The sequence below is a fragment of the Nannospalax galili genome, unplaced genomic scaffold, assembly GCF_000622305.1.
Source record: "Nannospalax galili isolate Female #2095 unplaced genomic scaffold, S.galili_v1.0 scaffold33, whole genome shotgun sequence".
NCBI lineage: Eukaryota > Metazoa > Chordata > Mammalia > Rodentia > Spalacidae > Nannospalax > Nannospalax galili.
Window position 1 is genome coordinate 5,276,303 of NW_008335436.1, and position 7,065 is coordinate 5,283,367.

Sequence of the window (7,065 nt, forward strand, 5' to 3'; positions counted from 1 at the left end):
CTGTCTACGTGTCTGTGTGTCTGTGTGCCTAGGTACACATATGTGTGCATGTATGTGTTGCAAACAGTTGTGAGTTACTGTAAGATACAGTTGAGCATGTATTTGTTATTTTTTTCCCCTTTGGTCTTTTTTTTTAAGACACGATATGCCTGTAGTCCCAGCTCACCTGGAACAGGTAGATCTCAGAGATATGCCTACCTCTACCCCTGAGTCCTGGGATTAAAGGCATGTGCTACCATGACTGGCAAGCATATATTCTTAACTTAAGATTAAAAACAAGAATGTAGAACAGGAATACTTTTTGTTTTGTTAACTTTTCTATTTTAAATCAGTGTTGATGCCACTTTATATTTGAAAATACTATGTATTAGTTTTTACAAGAGATATAGTGATAAGGTCATTGGAGAGGAAAAAGATTCTGATTCAAGTCTGACTTTAACCTTAAATATTTGCCTAACTTCACTGCGCACAGCTACTTTGTTTATATAAGGGAGATTATAATTTTCTATCTTCATTAGTTTCCATGCTGAAATAATACAAAGTAGTATAATAAAATGCAGAACTGAGTCTAGATAAAAAAGTGTAAGTTGAATCACTGTATAATCATCAATGTGATTGATCAGAAAAAATACATCTTATTCACCTGCTCATCCAGCATCATAATTTCTTAAGTTACTGATGTACCTTTTAGTACCAGGGAAGAGCAGAAAGTCTATTACTTACCCAATTTTAAATAAATGAAAGATAAAATTTACAGGTTTACATTTCAATAAAATATATTGTAAATTTTAGATTAAAACCTTTTTTTATAAAATAATGTGTTTCCAAAATATTTTGGAACAAAAATCATAGTAATACAAAATGCTGAAAATTTACTTTTATTCAATGTAATAGATTATTTCCTTGTAGTATGGCATTAATGCTAGACAGAAGAAAAATGTCACAAGTAAGTTGCTTAAAACAACTCAAATTTACTAAATTACATGCCTGTATTCAAAAGAGAAATATTAGAAGCCTAAAACATATAATGAAGGATTCTTTTCTTTTCTGGAAACTCCAGGGGAGAGTTCATTTCCATGTTCTTAAAGGATAGAAATATCCCTTGGCTTCTAGTCCTCTTCCTCCAGTTCATCAAACAACATAGTCTGTTATCTCATTATAAATTTCTAATTCAACAATTCTGTTACTTAAATTCTGCCTGAAAAGATAACTCAAAGTTAGTGACATACCGCAATGGCATGATTAGTAATCATAATTTTATCTGCACCTAAAATTTCCTTTTAAATATATACCCTAGTGTATCTAAAGTTCTAACCTTTAGGCCATCTTTAGGAGTGACATTATTCTTTGTATTACAAGTAATTTTGAATTTTCACCAACTTTCATTTATGAAAGCAGATGAGGCACTGCAATGCCAGACACTTGTTTTGCCATTTACTGTTCGTTTTTTTTTTTTTTTTGAGAGAAAAGCAGTCTTGTGTATATTTAACAATATATATATATATTTATAGATATTTTCTAGATCAGTACATTGAGTATTTAACTTTTTTTGTCTTCACAAACAAAAGTATTTTTACAATAGTGGAATTTCTAGAATAAATATTATTAAAACAGAGCTTCAAAATAAATATTAAATACAAAACAAATCTTCTGTGATAACTTTTGTGGTGGGATGAGAAGGGGCTACAGCTAAGGAAAAAATGAAACAGAAATGTGGCGAAATGGGCACTTAGACAGCTTTACTGTTGGTAACACACAACTGAGGGACAGCACAGACTTGTCTTAACTTGTTTTCTCTTGCTGTCCCTCACTGTGTGTTACCAACTTTTTTTAAAATAACCACATGATTAGACGAAGCATTTCATTACAGCTTTAACATATTCAGTAACACACTTCAGAGCAAGAATACATCTCTTTCAAAAGTAACCGTAAATTTTTAGATTCACAGTTGAATTACTACAGTTATACAATATTAAACTCTGTATAAACCCTCTAAGATATAAAATTTAATGAGCTTTTAACCTTTAAAGAAGATCTCCATTTCATTTAAAACATGCTGTTTCCTACAATTTTAATGCTACTAACACTTAAATGTTTGCACATGCGTCTTTAATCTGTATGTATCTGATTATTACTAGTCACAGTCAGTTAACTCAGGTCCTTGGCACCTGAATATAGATATAAAGTCATCAGGTAGATTTCAGTGGTAATGTTTATCACCTCTACTAAGTAACATGAAGTAAATTTTTATGATTCCTCCCCAAATATGTTATTTTAGCTTGTTGATTTGTGTTGTGTGTATATCATATAGAACATCCCAAACATCTGTATACCTACTTCCCTAATGGTACCCTCCCATAGCCTCCAACTCCCAATGGAGCCCATATACTCTGTCATACCTCTTACTGTCCACTGTGTTGTCAACACCCCCAGCCATTCCCCTGTGCTTTTCCATCTGCTGAATCTAGTCAGTCTATCTAGAGATCCTTGTTTTAGGAAGATCAGCTGTTCCTCATCTAACAGCAACCAGTTGTCAATATTCCTTTAGATAAGATTGGGTTCTGCTGTTCATTTTCCCAGTTCTATGCTGGGTTACTGTCTGGGAGTCTTTTGGGCCACCCTGGCTAACAACTCAAAAGAAAGTATCTCCTATCTGGCATTGTTGCTTGTTAAGCAGCCTTTAACTATACATATGGACTCTTAAAAATTATATTGGGACTCTCCCGCCCTCAGGCCTCTCTGGGGGTAAGTCTTTTAAGACCCTACAATTGGCCCAGATAAACCAATTTATTTTTACTCTTAAGGTCATTTGAGGATCTGTTCCTCAGGGGTAACATGGGCTTGGGAGGAGCCCCTGGCTCAATTCTTTTACCAGTTCCATCTATGTGAAAATAAGTCAAAGGTCCTGCTCAACCATAGCTGGTTTCACTTGGAAGCATGGAGGAAATGTGTTGACCCTCCTCTTTGTGGACTAGACACTGGTTCAAGTCATCCAGTGGGGTCTCCACGGCCTCCTTGATCAAGAGGACAGGTAATTCACCACAGTTTCAGGACACTTTGAGAGATGCTCATAGTCCCCTGGATCTTAATCGACCTATGAGGGCAAGGAGCAAAAACTGTCCTTTATGTCCCTCTGACCAAATTAGTATAGGCCTCATAGTATTGCTGTTAAATATCCAAGGTTAGTTCCACCAGTCTGGTGCTTTTAATTACCATGTGCTATGTAGAGAAAGCTTAGACAAAAAAATAATAGTCCAACAACCTATTGACAAATTATACATACAGCTAGATCAAATAATATACTATATGTCTAGGTAAGGTTTATCTGAGAACATTTGGTCTTTGCCCAACTGTAAGTGTTAATTTTGTTCTAAAATACCCATTTCAGTACCCTACCCCTACATGGTGAACTATTGGTAACTGATCGCTCCTGAGAGATATTTTTTTTATCAGTGTGTCCCGGTGGATAACAACAGACACCAGGAGCATATGGGCAGCACAAACTGGACTCGACGGGTGGACTCCATGAAGGCACAAAAGTGGGAGGGTAGAGAAACTGGAGGGTCAGTCTGGGAACAGCTGGGAAATGGGATGAATATGAGCACAATACAATTTTATGCAATTATACACAAAATTCTCAGAGTTAATAAGCTCTAAAAGTATTTTAAAAATTAACAAAACAAGGATAAATGAAAAGTGTGAAATATTTAGTTACAGTTATTGTTTGCATTTACTAAACAGTACAGATTCAAAAGTGCTTATAAAGTCAATTATATTTTATATAACTTGAATTTCTGTGAAGTTTGAAAAGTAAAATTAATTTTGAAAATTTAAATCGTTGACTAAAATACTCTATGTAATAGGAATTAAAAATAAAAATAAAAACTAGTTTGATTTGTTGTAAAATCATGAGACCAAAATGGAACAGTGTATAAAGACAGGGTTAGCAAGAAGCAAGAACCTAAGAACCCATTTAAGCAAGCACAGTCATTAGGATTACAACTTGGCAGATATGATGTAAAGATATACATTTGGAATCTTGAGAGCAATATATTTTATATCAACACAAATCCTAACATGTTAATTCATTGCACATCTATATTAATTTATTCTTAATGCATATTTGGAGTCAAAGCAGTGGATTACTTTTAGGAATTAAATTGCATATGATAATGCATTCTGTTTTGCTTTGTTTGCTTGCCCTAACAATGCTGACTTAAAAGTACTTGCAGTGAGATAGGGGAGCTACTAGAGAAAAACTTGTGGTCTTCTTTTATCCTGCCCTTCCTCATCCCTTCCTTCTTTTCTTCTTACGTGTCAGCTTTACAAATCTCAAATATCACTTGTACAGGAATAATTTAACACTTCAAATTTTACATGTGCAAAGTATCTTTTTGGAAATAATTGTTTCAAATGAAAAATAATCTCATCACAGATGAATATCAATAGATTGCAATTGATTTTGATATAGGTAGAACTATGTTTGAATTCCAAATGAACATAAATTTTATTAATAATCTACAAAATACCTCTATTACTATTGCCAACAACATTTACAGAAATGTTATTGTTACTGCTTTTTGTATTATTGTTATAGTCTGAATGATGTTTATGCAAAAACTCCAATGCACCTATGCTTCAGAAAAGACACGAAAAGATGGAATTTAGATGAAATCAGGTCATACAGGTGGCGTTTAAGTCAATTGATCTGACAATCTTATAATAAGATGAATTGATACAACCTGTATGTTCTTACCAAGAAAAGGTCTTGTGGAGACCCAGAGAAAAGGCCACCATCTGTCTATACCAAACCTATTTCTCACACTTCTAACATCTAGAATTGTGCAAAATAAAGTTATATTTTTGAATTACATAGACTGTATATTTAGTTATGATAGTATAATGTTACTAATACAAATACTGGATTTTTGCTATAAAGTAGTTGTGAAAATTTATTTTATTTCAGTTTATATAAGTGGCTACATAATAATCTTAATTTGTCTATATTGCCTAAAAACTAATATGTTTTTACTAATTGGCCATTACAATCTTTTCCTCTAAAGTTGCAGTTCTCTGCACTGAACTTTCATAAAGATTTATCTGCTGATTTAAAGAGGCATTCGCTATAGTTTATTTCCTATTGGTTGCTTTGTAATATATCATTCCTCTCAAACAGAAAGCCATTTATGTCGAAAGATTTAAATTTCTTCTCCCTGGTGCCTGGACATGGTTTAAACAAGGTATTAATGAAGACAAATGAATAAAGCTGAAAGGGGAAAAATAATTGCAGATATCCCCCAAATTGATTAATCTAAAAATATTTATGTTGGGGCATGTTAAATGCTCAATGTCTCTTTAAAATAATCCAAAGTCTCTCAACTCTGGACTCCTGTAAAAGCCAAAATAAGTTACATACCATCTTGTTTCAAAAGTGTAGAACTGGGCGACACTTAAGTCCTTAATCAAAGTCCAGGAAAATAGTTCAATGTTGAACATCTGGGATTCACTTATGATCTTCTGGGCTCCAAAGGATTTGAGCAGTTCGACTTCTTTGCACGTGCATCTGGTCTCAAAGGCTCAGGCTGGCTGTAGTCCACACTTTCCACTGCCCTTGCTCGTCACCCCATGCACTGACGTCTCCAGTACATTGAGTCTCTTCGGCAGGTGATGCTGCATCTTCTCCAGTGGCCTATCCTGGACCCTCACGGTGCCAATCTTCAGATTCTCTCCATGACACCTTAGTCCCTGGGGTCTTCATAGTTACTGACGTTTCACCCTAACCAGAGGCGTTTCCTGGGCTCTCACGATGCAAAGCCTCAGTCTCTCCAGGACTCCTTCTCTCCTTCAACAACAGTACCATCCGTGAGACTCTTGTACATTGCCAGGTTCTGCTGCCAGTTTGCTGTGCAGACTTGACTCTCTCTGGACAAGCCTCTGTGTGCTGACCCCGGGGAAACCCTTCTCAGAAGATGCCACCTGACTAATGCTGGTATCTTGTTACAACTTACCATCTTTCAGCTCCAGCTCACCAGCATCATTTAACCCAGTAAAGCAAAGGTTTCATTTAGGGGTTCTGGTCTCTTCTTAATCACAGCTAATTCTAAAGCGCCAGCCAATCAGAGACCACAGAATCTCAATTAAAATATCACACAAATGTCCTGAATGGTCTTTGCTTCCCTTGAAATTTCACAAGCCTCCATCATCCACCTTTTTCTTCAGCATAATTGTTCCAACCCCTACAACTCACTAAGTTCAGAGCACTCAATGGCCTTTTCAGCCCAAAGTTGGAAATGCTTCCACAATCCTCTCAAAAACAACTGGGTCAGATGGGTCCCAGCAATACCCTACTCTTGGTACCAACTTCTGTCTTAGTTAGCTTTCTATTGCTCTGCTAAAAACACTGACAAAAACCAATTTGGGGAAGAAAAGTTTTATTTTATCTTACATATTCCAGGTCACAGTTGATCACTGAGTGAAGACAAGACAGGAACTCAGGCCACGAACCTGGAGCATAGACCATGGAGGAATGCCACTTACTGGTTTGCTCCTGTCCATGCTCAGCCTGCTTTCTTATGCAGCACAAGACCATCTGCCCAGGAGTGTCATTGCCCACAGTGGGCTGAGTCGTCCCAAATCACTCAGTGATCAAGAAAATGCCTCACAGACACGACCACTAGTCAATGCAATGGAGGAAATTCCTCAATTTAGGCTCCCTTCATCCAGATAATGTCAAGTTGACAATGAATCTGTCCAGTACAGGTACTGATCCAGATGTGACTAAATTTCCTAGACCAGAATTCCAGGACCACTTTTTGTCATTCCCCTCTTGTCATGGTATGCCAAACTAGAGATGTTTTCCCAGGTATTCTGAATGGTTCCACTAATTCTGTTAAACAACTTTGTTCATTGTCCTGAAGTGTAACACTCTGATGAGGATCATATTGATTCTTCCTGAATATCTACAGTGACTATGATGCATTCCTGCCAACTTGCTTGAATCCCATTCATGGTTTAATGACAGAGAGGTTTGGGATTTTTGTTGTTGTTGTTTTGTTTTTTACTAGT